This window comes from Lepisosteus oculatus, chromosome 2 (assembly GCF_040954835.1).
Source record: "Lepisosteus oculatus isolate fLepOcu1 chromosome 2, fLepOcu1.hap2, whole genome shotgun sequence".
NCBI classification, from domain to species: Eukaryota; Metazoa; Chordata; class Actinopteri; order Semionotiformes; family Lepisosteidae; genus Lepisosteus; species Lepisosteus oculatus.
The window spans coordinates 53036590-53052773 of record NC_090697.1 but is presented as its reverse complement, the minus strand read 5'-3'; the positions used below and the strand labels follow the sequence as shown (position 1 = coordinate 53052773).

Genomic DNA, 16184 nt, shown 5'->3' with positions numbered 1-16184 from the left:
ACAGACATGTTAGTAAACTCTGTTAATTCCCCATCTAAACTATTTCCAATACTCAGACTTCTTGGAATTAAAAATTGTTTGCCATTTACAAGTATTTAAATATTAGTTCATGTGGGTAGCTGCGTCAGCATGCGTAGGCTGCAAAGGAGCAAGTAAAAGGTTTATTCCATGCAGAAAAGAGAAGACAGGAAACACAACTTTTCAGCTGTGGAGACCTTCTCAGGTGTCAGGTGGGTAGCTGCGTCAGCATGCGTAAGCTGCAAAGGACAAGTAATAGGTTTATGCCAGGCTGAAAAGTGAATAAAGAAAACACAACTTTTCAGCTGTGGAGCCTTCTTTGGGTGTGGGTGGAGCCTTTCACACCCAAAGAAGGCTCCACAGCTGAAAAGTTGTGTTTTCTTCTCTTTTCAGTATTTTAATATTAGACACAGGTAAAATACAAGAGGTGTTTAAGAGAACAGCTTTTGATGACAAATGACATCAAAATGCTTTAATTTTTTGCTGGAAATTAATTATTAACTTCAGGAAAATAACAGAGTTGATATCTAAATAGTTGATGCTGCAATGGAGACACTGGTGTAGCGGCAAGGCTTATTATTAATACAGGAATTAAGTTTGCTGCTCCCTTTTTCCAGTCCACTCTCCCTCATCTCAGTGGTGCTCCCAAGGTTGAGATTCTGCAGCCACCCTAATAAATGGTAATCTCTGGCGCCTTACTGTCTTTGAGATTCCTTGGGAGAGTCTCATCCCAGGTTGTTTACAACCCTGATGTCAGAGAGCATTGTTACTCATCCTCCACCTCGATCAGCCAATCAGGAACTGGTAGGGCAGGGTAAACCCACGTGGGTCTCGAATGCCCGTGAAACTTTCAACCAATGAACGACTGTAGTTTCTCCAGATAAAAGAGGCAGCACAGGGCCCAGAAGATGGCTTCTCCAGGACATTCTCAGACAATCACGTGACAGCCAGTGTGTCCGAGTGCCAGGAATTAACCTTGTTCTAAGAGTCGAGACCGGAGGACACACAGTCACTTTCCATGTGCACAAACTCTCGCTAGTTCAGCCAGGACTAACTAGCCGGCATAATTCCTAATGCAAGAAATTGTTAAGGGTTAATAAAGTGATGTTGTTGTTATTATTATTATTAATAATAATAATAATAATAATAATAATAATAATATTATTATTATTATTATTATTATTATTATTATTATTAACAAACTTAAAAATCGGAATCAATTTTACTTTTACAGTTTTGTCACAGACTTATGCTTCCCCTTTATTGGCCTTGTCTTTTCCTTCTATACAAAATCCACTAACCTTTTCTTTGTTTTGTTTTTATTTTCAGAGAAACTGTTTTTATTTACCATTTATGACTGGGTAAATCCACCTTTTTATAGACAGAAAAACATTCTGCCTCTTCCTACAAATACTTCAAGAGGCGCACTGACAATAAGTTGATTGGTGTATCGGTTTCATTATAGAACTTCTACCATGTAAAAATGTAAAATAATTTAAAACAAAAAACTTTCGTTCTTAAAAGACTTATAAATAATCTTTATAATCCCTATAAAATGTACAATGTATATATACAGATGCAGCGATTCAAAGTTTGAGTAGTGAAAAGATTTAATCATTTAATCTCTTTACTGTGCACATTTTAATCTGCTTAGTATTGAATATTTATTTGGAATTTTTAAACTAAAATAAATTTTAGTAGCTGAGCATAAAAAAAGAGGAGCATAACGCATCTGAAGGTCATAAATGATATTAATTTAGGAACATAAACATATTATGTAAATTGTATATTGCTGGTATTGGTATTTTAAAGAAAAAATACACACCAGTATTCCATTTCTCCCTAAACATTTTAAGCATCAAACTTACACGTGGTTATTTAGGAAACGTTTTTACGTGCTCCTTCTGACCATGTTACTGTACGTTTATATACAGTACTTTGTGAGAAAAGTGATCCTTTTAAGCTTTTATGCGAATAAGCTCAATATCGGAGTAAACAAAAGCATACTTTTAGAATTTGTTTAATAGGGAATATAATATGGAATCGCGAATCTAAAGAAATTAATAACGATATAATTAAATTCAGGTACTGTAGCACAAACAGTAGTACATACAGTACACATATCTACTGATATATGTATGACTGTTTCACTACTGCTTGTGATTGTCAGTGGTGTGATGGTTTAAGCGACTGACTCATAAGTGTTATAAGGTTGGGTGTTCAAATCCAGCTATTACCATGAGTTATCTTTTAATAAACATTTCTTTGAAAAACAAAAATAGCAATAGCAAAATAGCAATATTATGGGACACTTTATTGACTTTTTATATTTCTAAATATCACAACATGCTCAAATCTAAGGCATTTATTAATAACAATGAATAGTTTCAAACTGCTACTGATATAATTATCATCAATATGTGAAAAAAGTGAATCCTGTTTTTTTATGCTCAAATCCTGCTTAACTAAATATTAGACACAAGAAGAGTATCATTGGACAATGTTGTGAGGCTAAAGAAATCAATAACAATATTAATTCAAAGATCTAAATATATTTAACACATACGCCTGACATTAGAAACACTAGCCTGCGCGGTGACATCACTGTCTTTCCCTCTGAATATCTAGCAGGAACCTGTGTCGCATTAACATTGGAATGTTCTTCCAAATGTAAAAAGAGGCAATACTCAATGTGTCTCCTTCATAAATTTTCAGTTTACAGACCGTACAAGATCATTTTTTATGAATAATGTCTTCCGTATTGCATTAAAATTGGAATGCTTTTCACAGGTGTAAATCCACCTATTTTCGAACCGCTTTATCCAGGACAGGAAACAGTTTCACAACTCACCCTTTCCCCTGCCTGTCTGACTTTCTTTTTAACCCTTCTATGCCTGAATCACAGCTGGTAAGAAAGAAAGACATTTTTCCAAGAAAGATCTGATGACGAGGAAGAAAAATCACCCATTTCTCGTGCACAAAATTGGTTAATAACTATCGAAACCTGTTTTTATCCACATTTTCAAGTCATGCAATATCTAAGTTAAGCAGGAACACACCATTACATCTAATTGTTTATTTATTTATTTTTAATTAAAAAATTTGATTGCCCAGCCTAATTGGGTATTTATAATATTGTGCCATTATTATTATTGTGTCACAGTGACCCAAGCACTCATTGAATGAAAAACTGATTTATTTTTCAGTAAAGATGAGTACAGAGAGCGAGACACACACACACACACTTTTTCACTGACAAAAAGTAACACCACACTCTCTTGTTTAATGCACACAGGCAGCTGAAGCACCACGTCTCTTCACATAAAAAGTATTTGTTTCCATACTATGGCCGCTGTAGTGCAGGCTCACAGATTTTTTTGTAATCTGAACTCAGCCCAATCCCTTGGTGTATTTATATTATATTCTTATGTACAAGTAAAATAGATTAATTGTCTTCCAATGAAAGACAGGTTCCTTTCATCCAAGACAGTCAGGGGACAGTAGAAACTCGCCACACCCGGACTGTTACAGTAACTCAATCAACTTTAATAGCCTTGCAAATTAGCTCACACTGTTGGATATATACTCGATGCTCCAAAGATGTCACATTTTACTGTACATGTCAAACTGGTTGCTTTTTATTTTTCCCTCATAGCACTTTACACTTAGTTTAGACTACTGAGTGAAATAGGTTTAATACAGGTGGGTAGCCACATACAGCATGAAGAAAGACAACTAAACGTTTCGGCCATTTCAGGCTGTGCTGTTCTGCTTCCTATGGTGATATATGGGTTTTTCGCCTGAAGCCGTATTGAGCAGTATTTCTCACGTGGTGAACATGTGTACACAGCGGTCCCCCCGGGTTCCAGTTAGTGCGTAATTACGCATTGATGAAAAACCAGAGGTTTAAAAAAAGAGAATTAGCTCACGGATAGTTTTATGTGGAGGCTGTGGAGATTTTCTGGAGTTGTGGTCTTTAAAATGCATTTGGTTTAAAAGCTTTCTGTGTTTCCCTTCCAAAGATATGGACAGAAGAATGGCTTAAAAATGACATAGTAAAGGCTTTGAAAACTTTCACATGTACTTTGTACACACTGCAAGTGTTTTCGTAACCAATTGTAATCGTTTTTATTTTTAACTACACTTTAGAAAAGTGTCATCTATACAAAAAGGTTGCATTTAATACCACTCGATATTAATACATTAATAGAGATAAGCTCTCTATTAAAGCTCAGATCAAAGATCAAACACATATCAAACAGCAAGATCTCACACACTGGGACTGATCTGTGATCTGTGATGTGGTTGAGTGTGAATTGTGGCGCTCTAGCAGGCACAGCCAGCTGGCTGTGCTGAAAAAATAAATAAAAACCAGTTTAACAACTCTTAAGCATACTGTAGTTTTTGTTAACACAAGTTTATCAGTGAAAAGACCACGGACATTTTTCCTTCCCCCTACATTCTCAGAGTAGAATATACTTTATTATTAGCACAATTTGTTATAGTGCTAAATGTAATATTATTGATTACTAATAGTTTATGCGCACACCTAACGTTCTTAATTAGATGTATTTAAAACAATGAACTAAGTTTAACATAACATTTAGAAATACAATCGAGAATAGTTTTGTGGTGTATGTATAGATAAAACTTTTCTAAAATGTATAACAAAATTCAAGATGATTAAAATCTGTAATCTTTCCACTTGTAATATCATTAGAAAGTACAATAAGTTCCTGCTTTGTCTAACAATGGTATCAAAAAGTAGTCTGAGTGCTGAGAAACCTGTGCTTAATGATAATCAAGGGACTTAAAAGTCAAAGAAAGTGATTTCCGTTGTTTAATTTTAAACACTAAGTTATGAATGCAGACGTAATTGGTGCTTTGCGGCCATTGTGCAATACTGAGCTCAGCGCTTCCTCCCTCTCTGTGCCGCCTCCCCCTCTGACGCAGCGCAGTGGGCGGCACACTGTTTTTAGAGCCATTCTAAAATACATTCGAAATGTGTTTTTTAAACGTTTAAGAAGTAAAAACTTTACAGCATACACAGAGATTCTAAGCTGATCAGGAGGAAGAAAAATCACCCGTTTTTTTGTCTAAGCAGGAACACATCATTATATCTTGTTTTTGATTTACTTTTTAAGAATTAAAAACAGCAGCCATGATGTTCAAACCATTTTTTTACACAGAAGAGTAACACAGCTTCGCATTGTGAATCTTCCCTATTCTCCTTTGAAATCGAAGAAGGTGGAAAAAAAACCTGTGAAACCCGTTTGTTTACAAACAATGTAGACACAGAGACTCAGACTTCGTAGAGTGAAATTCGGCACAGCCAGCACTCCGGGTGAGAGAGAGACCCAGTTGGGTGCTCCTTGGCCGCAGTGCCAGGCGCATGCGCAACATCCGGCTTGCACCCTACACCTTGCAGTACTGCTGTGTACATACAGTACGAACATATTGTGACATTTAGAAATATAAAAAATGTCACTATAATGCCAATAATATTTGCTATTTTAGTTTTTCAAAGAAATGTCTATGTCTATGTTGTTAAAAGAAAACTCAGAGCGATTGCTGTATTTGAACACCCAACCTCATACTTATAAGTCAGGCACTTAAGCTACCACGCCACAGACACATTGACATAGCATGGTGGTGAAACAGCTGTACACATATCAATAGGAAGTCTTATAGTACTGTTTGTGCAGTAATACTACAGCAACACTACAACTACATCAACACTACAATATATATTTCTAAATATCACCTATGCAGGTTGTTCACACGAACACGTATTGAGCAGTTTTTCTCGCATTGTGAACATATGAACACAGCGGTCCCGCAGGGTGTAGGGCGCAAACACAAAGTGCTACATAACTAACAATATGTTCCGTGTCATAATAACATTGGAATGTTCTTTTTTACAAATGTAAAAAGAGGCAATACACAACGTGTCTCCTCTATAACTCTTCAGTTTACAGAGAAATTCCACCAGAGCCTCACAACTTTGTCCAGTAATACTCTTCTTGTGTCTAATTTTTAGTTAAGCGGGATTTGAGCTACAGACCATAACAAAAAACAGGATTCACTTTTTTCTTCACCCGCAGCGATTCGGATGTTAATAAAACGTGTTAACAAAGAAAGTGGAATACAGAAATACTACCTGCTAAATAGATACGTATATTTAGTTATTTAGATCCTTAAATTAATATCATTATTAATTTCTTTAGATACGTGATTCCATATTATTTAACTAACGTGATACCGGAGTCAACAAGCATACTTTTTAGAATTTGATTAAAAGGGAATATAATAAATAATATAATAATAAAGGGAATATGGAATCGCGTATCTAAAGAAATTAATAACGATCTAATTATATTCATGTACCGCAACACAAGAATAGTACACGCTGTACATTGTCTGTTGCCCTACACAGCCCTGTCGTAGTACACGAATATAATTATATCTTATTAATTTCTTTAGATACATGATTCTTTTAATACAGTCTTTAAATAATTTTCGTAGTTAGAAATTATGAAACGCTCTGTTAAAAGCAAGGGAGTTTTTATGTCCATTGCAGTAAAAGAAAATGCCTGACAAAGTAGGGCTTGGACAGATTTCAAGTGCATTTTTGCAATTTACGTTGCATTGTCCATTGTGCTGCTGTAATACAGTTTAAAATGTCTAAACTGTATCAGCTTTATTTATTGGTTGCAATTTAGAAAAAGTCAAAAACTGCACTCAAAATGCAATTTAGAGCTTTCTGGCAAGAGGAGACACCCAAATTAATAATGTAACATGCCACTGTTTGTATATGAACAAAGTTATACTGCTATTTCCTTAGATACGCGATTAAAAAAAATAATTTTTTGAATCCCCGGCGGAACACATTCCATAAGAATCAGCGCTTTTATATTTCGCCTTTAAAGGTGGCTTCTCAAAACGCTTTACAGGATAAAAACAACAATAACAGCAACAACAACAATATTGTTTTTCATTGCACTTTGAAAACCAAGTAATAACTTAACTATATGTGCAAACGTTATATGATATGTCGCTGTTGTGAATGTCTGTGGAGTGTATCTTATTTGCCTGTCTGTCCTGGCTCTCTCGCTCGCCCTCCCCCCCTCTCTCCCTGAATTCAATTAAATTCAAGGTGCTTTATTAGCATGACAGATGGGTACAATCAGTGTTGGGCATTTACTTTGCTTTGAGATTCCACTTTTAAAGGTGATATTTAAAATCAAGGCTTGCTTTAACTATCCGAACCCGAAAGTATTACAATATGTATCTTTATAGCAGGTGGTGTACAACTTTTTAGCATAGATTACACTTTTATAAAATGTATTTAAAAAATAAAAACGATTACAATCTAATCTTTCCACGTTTGATCCCAAGATCCCAAGAAAAATAAATCTAAACGGGGAGAAAGCTATGCTGAAAGTTTATTAAGATACTTAGAAGACAAAGATATCAATTTACGTTGCATTTGTCTGATTGTGAATAAAAAAACACATATTTAAACACGTGTTTACGATTTAAATCAAAACGCGATTCAAATCAATATAAATGTTTATTTTGTAACGCATAGGTGACTATTCATTGTTATTAAAATAACTTAAATTAGATCCTGTTGTGATATTTAAAAATATAAATTTGTTTGATGCGAGTGAGGTTTTATTTAATCCCTGACCAAGGGAAACGTTCCAAGATTAATCCACTTAATCTTGAATATTAATATGGAATTTTACAACTAAAGGGAAATTTTGGTAGGTGAGCACAAAAATAACAGGAGCATAATGACACTGAACATCATGAATGATATTAATTTAGCAATATAAACATATTATGTAAGCTGTATATGGCTGGTATTGGTAGTTTAAATAAAAAATACACACCAGTATTCCACTTTCAAAAATCATTTCAAAGTCTTTCATTTGGTTACTTACTGTGTTTAGTTTGGAAAAGTTTTTATGTGCTCCTTCTGACTATATTAATTTAAATACTTCATAAAAATTATAATGTTTTAACCTTTTTTATGGATACTTTTTTATGGATTTTATGGATGACAGTAAAAAAGCATTCTTTTTAGAATTTGGTTAATAGGGAACATAATATGGAATCGCATATCTAAAGAAATTGATAATGATATTCAAGGATTTATTTATTTTCATATAGCTCAAATTATTAGCGTAGTCCACTTTTGCATCAATTTGACTCATTCACCCATGATTACTTGGAAACATTTTGCCTGCCCTTGCAGTGATGCGAAGATGGCTTTGGTGTATGACTTGCATGCTGGAGGTCAGGGGTTCGAACCTTACTCCTGGCCTGAGATTTCTATTAACAAATAAACATTTCTTTGAAATACTTAAATAGTAAATATTATGGAAATTACATTGAATTTTTTGGTATTTCTGAAACACCCTCTGTATTTCCTGTTTTCACACAGATAAGAATAAACTACATATTCAAATCTTTTCACAGGCAGAAAGATGTTCTGTGCTCTTACCACAGTACGCATTGTTACATTTTTAAGCATCAGTTGAAGCATTCTGAAGTCTGTCAAAATCATAAAAAATGTCCTGGATTAAGCAGTTAGAAAACAGGTGGATTTACACTTGTAAAAAACATTCAAATTTTAATAATAAATGACCTTGGATGGTCTGTAAACCGAATATTTATAGAGGAGACATGTGGTGTCTTTTCTTTCCAGTTTAGAATTAACTTTTACCTATTAGTATATTCCATTGCAGACACTTTATATAACGCTCTGTACTTCTCACAAAGGCTAGGAGTGTTAACAGCCTGCTGGGTAACGTTATGTAAAATAGACAGTTCTGAGGGGATGGAAAGGAATTTTCAGTAGCATGTACTGTTGTCACTGTTGCTATTTAGCATAAGGCAACCGGTAATCAAATGTCCTGTTTTTTTCTTAACGCTCGTTTTCCATACTGTAGTTTTAAAACTTGAACAAAGATGTGCCCCAGGCAAACAGCGCGATGTTGTATAGTTTTAAAGCAACTACAGTATAGCTTGTGGGAAATAGATTTATTTGTACTGCATCAAAGCTTAACTTGTCCAGAGAGTTCAACAGTACAAACTCCAAGTTAAAAGGAAAATCTAAATATTTCCAAAATGATCACAAGTGAACGAGTTGAGCGATTCGATAATAATAGAGACATCATAACAATAACCCCCAGTTGTTTCATGCTAATCATGCAATCCAACTGAAAGAAGGACACTTAAATTAACATGAAAAGACTTTATATATATAAGTTAAAAACACAGGAAAAATGGGTGTTTTTTCTTCTGTGCGATCACAAAGATGTCTTTGTGTAAGCTGTAAGTTCTTTTACTTATTCATTAAACATTTTAAAACACTTTAATTTTGTAAACGCAACATTCCGTACAGAAATAAAATCATGTTTTCCACAGGTGTTAAGCATATAAGCAGGTTGCTGACAAAATAGCGCACCGTCCTCTAACCGTAAAGACCATTCGACAGGTTCTATTTTTTAAAAACATTTAGAAAAGTTTCATCTATACAAATACCACAGACTTTTCTCGATTGTTTCTTTTGAATGTCACTCTTAGTTCAAATTTTATTTACATCTAAATAAGAAAGTGATGTGTTAGCATAAACTATTAGTAACCAATTTGCTGCAATTCTTCCACATCTTGTAAAAACATCAATTTACAAGAATTTCATTGATCCAATCACGTATTCATACGAAGTAAGATTCACCATACCTTTCACATGCTCATAAACAATATTAATTTAGGAACATAAACATATTAAGTAAACTGTATATGGCTGGTATTGGTAGTTTAAAGAAAAAAATACACACCAGTATTCTACTTTCTTCCTTAACATTTTAAGCATCAAAGTCTTACACGTGGTTATTTTGGAAATATTTTTACGAGCTCCTTCCATTATAATGTTTTAACCTCTGCAAATACACTTGTTATCAGAGTAAACAAAAGCATACTTTTAGAATTTTATTAATAGGGAATATAATATGGAATCGCGTATCTAAAGAAATTAATAATGATATAATTATATTCACATACTGTTGCACAAACAAATTATCACAATAGTACACTTTCTTTGGATATGCCTGCTTCAGTTTCACTCCTTTACATATGATTATGTCTGTGGCACAATGGCTTAAATGTGTGCCTTATATGCCTGGGGTTGGAAGATCAAACCCAGCTATCACCATGAGTTTTCTTTTAACAAATAAACATTTCTTTGAAAAACTAAAGTAGCAAATATTATGGACACTATATTGACATTTTTTAAATTTCTAAATATCACAGAATGTTCAAAGTGAAGTCATTTATTAATAACAACAAATAATTTCAAACTGCTACTTATATTATTACCGATAACAAATATTATAGACACTATATTGAATATGTTGGTATTTCTAAATATCACAAAACGTTCAAAGTTAAGTGAGTTAAGTGATGATCATTTTCCGTGAATACTTGTGCTCGTTATTGCAGTAAAAGAAACTCATACTTTTCAGAATTTAATTATTTACGCAATAAGGCACAAGAGGCCGTGATATATCGTGGATATATTCACAGTTAAATGGTATTGTATTTTAAAAGGCAACCCTTTTAACTGTGACTAAATCCATGATATACTGTAGCACGGTCTCTCGTGCCTTATTGCTTTCATAAAAAATTCCCCAAATATGCGATTGCTGTATAGAATTAATTTAAATTTTAAAGATTTATTTAACACGAAAATTAAGCTGTTTACGTTCCTCTGCCTGAGAATATAGTCCCTCAATGCTACGCAATGCAAAAACACAGCCACAGGTAAGATTAACTAGCAAAAAGAGGACATTAGTTAGCCAATGTGATAAAGGAATAAATTACTTGTTTTTTGTTTATTTCTTTAGCACATTTATTTGAACATTTCCATCGATCATACAAGCATTGAAAAATTTCGTCAGGCATTTTCTTTTTCACTCCGGGAGTGCTCCCACTGGTGCTGGTCTCAGTGCCTAGCAGGATATCATTCCTTGTCGTTAAAATTGGGTTTCCAATAACGAACATTCGTTTTTATGTCCACTATAACAGACATAATCTCCCTTGCTTTTAAACGAGCGTTTCATAATTTCTAAGAATGAAAATGATTTAAACTATGCAACACTTATCATTCAACGAGAGCACAAAATATCACAATATCACATGTTTACACTGTTAACTGTTCAGGAAAGAGTGAATGAAAGAAGTCATGTCAACTACAATAATTCAGTGAACAATAATAACAGTTGTAGGACAAGAAACAAAAGATAGTGAAAATGTAAGCTTTTTAAGGCTAAAACTAAAATTCAGTCTACAAATTAAGGCAAATGAAAATTAAGGATGTTAAAGAACTAGAGGTGTAAAAAATACAAAAATGCACATGAGCAAAAAGTTTTAAAATGGAGCAGGTGTAACTTTGAAATAAGCAAACAGAAAAAAGCCATGACTAGACATAGTGTAGAAGAGGGATGCAGGAACACTTGTTTAGGTGTACAATAAAATCACAGAAAGGTGTGTGTTACAAAAGAACATGCAAACATGAAATAAATTTGGCAGAGAGTGAGGAATCAGAAAATTAGCATGCATAAAAAACAGCAATTCTATCAGAGAGCCTTATATGAATTAGTAGTAAACATGGTTTCATGGAGGGCTTCTCAGGTTTTTATAGCTTTTAAAGTCATGCATGTCTAAGTTAAGCAGGAACACATCATTATATCTCATTTTGTATTTATTTTTTAAAAATTAAAAAAATGGTTTGCCCTCATTCACAGCTGACACTCCTCCACACACTTAAGTGAAAAATTAATAACGCCATTGTAAACGTCATATTTACAATTTGTTGATAATAAAAATGTTAAGTTCTCTAAAGGTTTCTCAGTCAAGTACGAGAATTCACCTAGGGAGCTGTGTAAGCATGCGTAGGCAGCAAAAGATCTGCTAAACAGGGAAGAAAACGCTTTCAGAGAAAACAATTTTTCAGGTGTGAAGAATACAGATCCCTAATTCAATTTCAGCCTAAAATTGTCCCCACAGATCCTGCCCCCACTGCGATTAGAATATACACAAAGCACTGAAAGCTTTACAGTAGATGATCAGGTGTTTCGCAGACGTAGCCATAGCACGTAATTCAGGATTTATGAACTCACATCTGGGATTCTATTAATTAAAAGTACGTTTTTTTGTAAAAACCGCACCAGGTATTAGATCTAATATTAAAGTTATATCACTGGGCTGTGGCTAGCCTCAGGACAGCACTGCGAGAGCACCACAACTTCTTAACACTCGATTTTCTATACTAGTTTGAGTCTTTGTGTAAGCTGTAAGTTCTTTTCACTTCTTAATTAAACATTTGAAACACTTTAATTTTGTAAACTTGACACACATTCTGTACAGAAGTAAAATCATGTTTACTATAGGTGTTAAGCAGGTTAGCAGGATACTGATAAAACAGCGCACTGTCCACCACTGCCCAGTGATATAACTTTAATATAAATAAGATCTAGTACCTGGTGCAGTTTTTCCCCCCAAAAAATTAAGAAGGACAACTAATTCGACACGGAAATACTTTATTTTTTCATTGACAAAAAGGTCCCTCTTATTCATATGAAAGGCAGTGACGTCATCGCGCTGGCAAGCCCTCAGTCACCTGACCAGCCGATGCACTGCATCAGAGAGAATCAGTATAGCTTCTGGGAAGTACATGTTTCCAGCATCAAAGATTAACTAGTTCAGAGCGCCCTACATTACACACTCCAAGCGTTTCATTTTGAGCTGAAGACCCCCACATCTGAATAAGGCTTCACAGCGTTTTTGCTGTGTTTTCTCTCTTCTCTTCAGCATGGAATAACTTGTTCCTTTGCTGACTATGCAGGCTGACGCAGCCATCCACCTGAAGCAGTTAGTGTTGTACAGTGATAACAGACATGGGTAATGTCATCCCCATTAAACAATGTGCTTATTGCTCAAATCCTGCTAAACTAATAATTAGACACAAGAAAAGTATTATTGGACAATGTTATGAGGGTCTCTGTAAACTGAAGAGATATAGAGGAGACACGTATCACCTCTTTTTACACTTGAAAAAAACAACATTCCACTCAGTGGGCGGTGTATTGTTAACTCAATCACCTGCTAATTCGTTTTACACCACGGGAAGACAGGATAATGTGATTGCACTGTATCTGTACGAAATGTGTTTCACACAGTTTCACAACCCAAAGCAAGGCTTGGAAAGGTCAGAGGACCTGCCGAGTTCGTAAAACTCTTAGTTGCAGCATTGTGGGTGTTGTGGTTTAAATGCTATTGGCTCGTAAACAGCATCCCCCATCCCAGTGCATAGTCCCACATTAAATAAAACCATGAGAAAAAGAGATTTACAATGGAAAGCTGTGTCAGTTTTCTGTGTAAAAAAATCGGTTTGAACATCATGGATTCTGTTTTTTAAAAGCTGTTGAGTAAAGAATAGGAATTTTCCTGCCGTCACCAGTATTGTGAATATAGTTGACCCTTACCTGAATTAAAACAGGACATAAAGAAAGGGTTTCAGAAATAAAACAAAGCTTTATTTCCGTGCTTACAGTCTGGGTAATTTGAGTGAAGGCTGTGAAAACATTTGTCAGTCTGTCCGTGGGGGGAAGGGGGACTGTCTTTCATTGGAAGGTTCATCTATTCTACTCTGAGAATGTAGAGAGGGAGGAAAAGTGCCTGCGGTCATTTTTTTCACTGACAACGCTGTGTTGTGTTAACAAAAACTATAGTATGCTTAACAGCTGTTCAACCGGTTTAATTCAAAACACTTTATTCAGTGGGGCAATTTAACTGACGCCTCAAGCCTAAAATGAAATCGTATATATTGTCATTAGAATTGAGAATAACAAAGCAGTATTAAAAATACCACTGAAACAATAATCATGTTTCTGGTCATTCTTAACAGTATTAATTTAATAATAATAATTTCAAGCTTCTTGTAACTTTTTCAGTGTAATCTTTTTCTTCGGTTTTCAAACGCAATCAAGCTAGCTTGAAGTTCGAAAACGATCTTGGCACGGCTCTGAAGTCCTGGTTCCTTTTCACGTTGGCAAATGTGCTTTGCAAAAAAAAGAGCAACAGTGGTTAAGAAAGTTGCAAATTCCAGTCTTTTTAAATATGTGGCTCAACAGACAGGTCTAATCTTCACACAACCCTTGATGTCTATGTTTTTTAAAGAAGGAGACAATGCGAAACTGATTACTTTAGATTCGATTTTTTTAATATGACACCACTACGAGGTATTAAGATGTGTTCGTTAAAGCCTCGTTGAAAGAACATATAATTGTGAATGTTCGCTTTTTAAGGCTACACCCACAGCTCTTCTGATTCGGGTATGATATTGGAGACAAATTTAATTTTCCTGTTCACACAAACGCATAGAAGATAATGATATTAAATGCAAAATTCACCGACGCCCCCCACCCGGGCAAACAGAGGAACAAAGTTGCAAAACTGTTACTCTTGCGCTGGTAACAGAGTGCTTGAACTCGGCAGATGGTGTTATTAGAGGTCAAAGTCACCGTGCATGGTCAACAAGGCATTATATCTCGGGAACGAAAGCAGCACAAATGCTACTTTCAACGGCACAAACCGGCACAAATGCAGCACTAACGATTGAGACCAGTCCGGTTCCCCTACGACGTTGTAGGGGGGCTGAGTGAGGGTAACTAAATCACTTAGAATCTTGGAGTACTAATTGTAAAAATAACCCTTCTTCTTTATTTGTTTAATTTAAAGAATTCCGTGAATAAAGGGCACTCTGAACGAGTTTTCAGAGTCAAGATAACGGTTTCAAAATAAAAAAAAAACATCAAACCTTCGATTGGATGAGAACGTCATGATTGTTTCGCAAGGATGTGAACTTTGAACGTTTTGTGATATTTAGAATTACCAACAAATTCAATATAGTATTGATAATATTTATTATCAATAACAACGACAGTAGTAGCAGCTTGAAATTATTCGTTATTAACAAATGACTTAGCTTCGAACATGTGATATTAAGAAATTAAAAAAATGTCAATATAGTGTTCATAATATTTGCTATTTTAGTTTTTCAAAGAAATGTTTAATTATTTATAGAAAACTAATGGCGACAGCTAGGTTCGAACGGCCAACCTCAGGCATCTAAGTTACACACTTAAGCCATCACTCCACGGATGTAATCATGTGAGAAAGAGTGAAACTGAAGCAGACATATCTAAAGAAAGTGTAATACTGTGATAATTTGAGCTAGAGTACATGAATATAATTATATTGTTATTAATTTCTTAATAACAATAGATACGCAATTCCGTATTATATTTTCTGTTAATCAAATTCTAAAAGTATGCTTTTGTTTACTGCGATGACGAGCATATTCGCAGAAAAGGTTTAAACATTACAAATTTTTACAAAGTATGTAAACTTAATATGGTCAGAAGGAGCACTTTTTTTTTTCTCCAAAATTACCACATATAAGACTTTGATGTGTGGAAGACCGAGTTAAAAGCTCAAGACAGTAACTGGTCTTCTAAGGTTTTCTGTTCACACCTAAGACCACTGTCTTTCTGCAAACTAAAGCCTGTGATTCTTCACACCCATTCAACCAGAGAGAAATGAAACAGATTGCAGGATGCCAAATGGCATCTTCCTGTCCTGTTTTGCTTGACTTGTGACACTGCCCCTTTCCCTGTATGTTCCTGTATGTTAAGGTCTTGCCTACTTTTAATGTATAAAAAGGAAAATATAACTTCAGTACAGGGAGCATGTTTTGAGTGCTAGGGGAAACCCTTTCTCTGTGATATACTCCCCATCAGCTGATTAAATTAAAGATCTCTGTTTGACAATCTCCCAACCTGATTGAAGACTGAGTTTTCTTTGACAGATGCTTAAAATGTTTAGCAAGAAAGTGGAATACTGGTGTGTATTTTTATTTAAACTACCATATACAGTTTACGTAATAGGTTTATGTTCCTAAATTAATATTGTTTATGACCATCAGACATGTTATGCTCCTTTTTATGCTCAGCTACTAAAATTTCGTTTTAGTTGTAGAATTCCATATAATTGTCCACCACGAGTGCACCATGAGTGCCCTGTGCGAACATTCA

At 34.7% G+C, this 16184-nt stretch overlaps 1 protein-coding gene across 2 annotated transcripts in view; it reads right to left on the bottom strand.

Annotated features, from left to right (window-relative positions):
- Nucleotides 1-16184, bottom strand: part of usta (uronyl 2-sulfotransferase a) — a 276356-nt gene that overhangs the window by 131266 nt on the left and 128906 nt on the right. The gene's annotated exons all lie outside the window — the stretch shown is intronic.